Here is a 1,088-nt window from a genome sequence, read left to right on the forward strand (position 1 = left end):
AAACAAAATAAAATAAATAAAGCAACAAAGAAAACAAAAAAAGTGTTTTCGAATTTTAAAACTAATGGCACTAACAGAAAGTTTATATTTTTTCTAAAACTAAAAGCACTAACAGAAAGTTTATAATTTTGCTGACCTAAAAGCAAAAAGAATTAAAAAATAAAGCAAAAAACCAAAAGAAAATAAATAATGCAGAAAACAAAACAAAAAAACTTGAAAAAAAATAAAAATAGCAACAATAAGTATTGTGTTGTAAGTAGAAACAAAATAAAATAAATAAAGCAACAAAGAAAACAAAAAAGTGTTTTCAAATTTTAAAACTAATGGCACTAATAGAAAGTTTATATTTTTTCTAAAACTAAAAGCAAAAAGAAATAAAATATAAAGCAAAAAAAAGTGCCACCTACTGGGCCCCCACGGCCTGAATACGACTAGAAACCCTATGGGCCAGGATTCAGGCCCGCGGAAAGCCCAGCAGGCCCACAGGCACAGATGGCAGAGTTAGGCCCGAAAGCCTGCTTTAGAGAGGAGCTCGAGAGGGGAGCCGCACCGCACCTTATAAACTGGTGCGGCTCCCTCTCAACTAGCGAGGTGGGACTAAACATTTGGCGCGGGGCAGCACATGGCCTTTGGTTCCGGTTGGTGGCACCAACCGGGACTAAAGGGGGCATTGGTCCCGGTTCGTGGCTCCAACCGGGACCAATGCCCCCCTTTAGTCCCGGTTGATGCCACCAACCGGGACCAAAGGCCGCCGCTTCCCGCCCTTTGGGCTGCTGAAAATTGGCCTTTAGTCCCGGTTGGTGGCTCCAACCGGGACTAAAGGGGGGCATTAGCCCCGATTGGAGCCACGAACCGGGACTAATGACCTTGCTATATATACAGCACTTAGCAGTTTTCGCCAAAATTCATCTGTTTCTTCTCGCTCCGACGCCTTCTGCTCCTCGTCGCCGTCGCCGCCGAGCCCTGCCCCGACGCCGTCAGGCTGGTCCACCTCGCCGTCGCCGCCGCCCCTGCCGGCCCCGACCCCGTCACCGTCGCCGCGCCGCCCCTGCCGGCCCCGACCCTGCACTGCCCCGACACCGTCGCCG

Source organism: Triticum dicoccoides, chromosome 5B (genome assembly GCF_002162155.2).
Source record: "Triticum dicoccoides isolate Atlit2015 ecotype Zavitan chromosome 5B, WEW_v2.0, whole genome shotgun sequence".
Taxonomy (NCBI): domain Eukaryota; kingdom Viridiplantae; phylum Streptophyta; class Magnoliopsida; order Poales; family Poaceae; genus Triticum; species Triticum dicoccoides.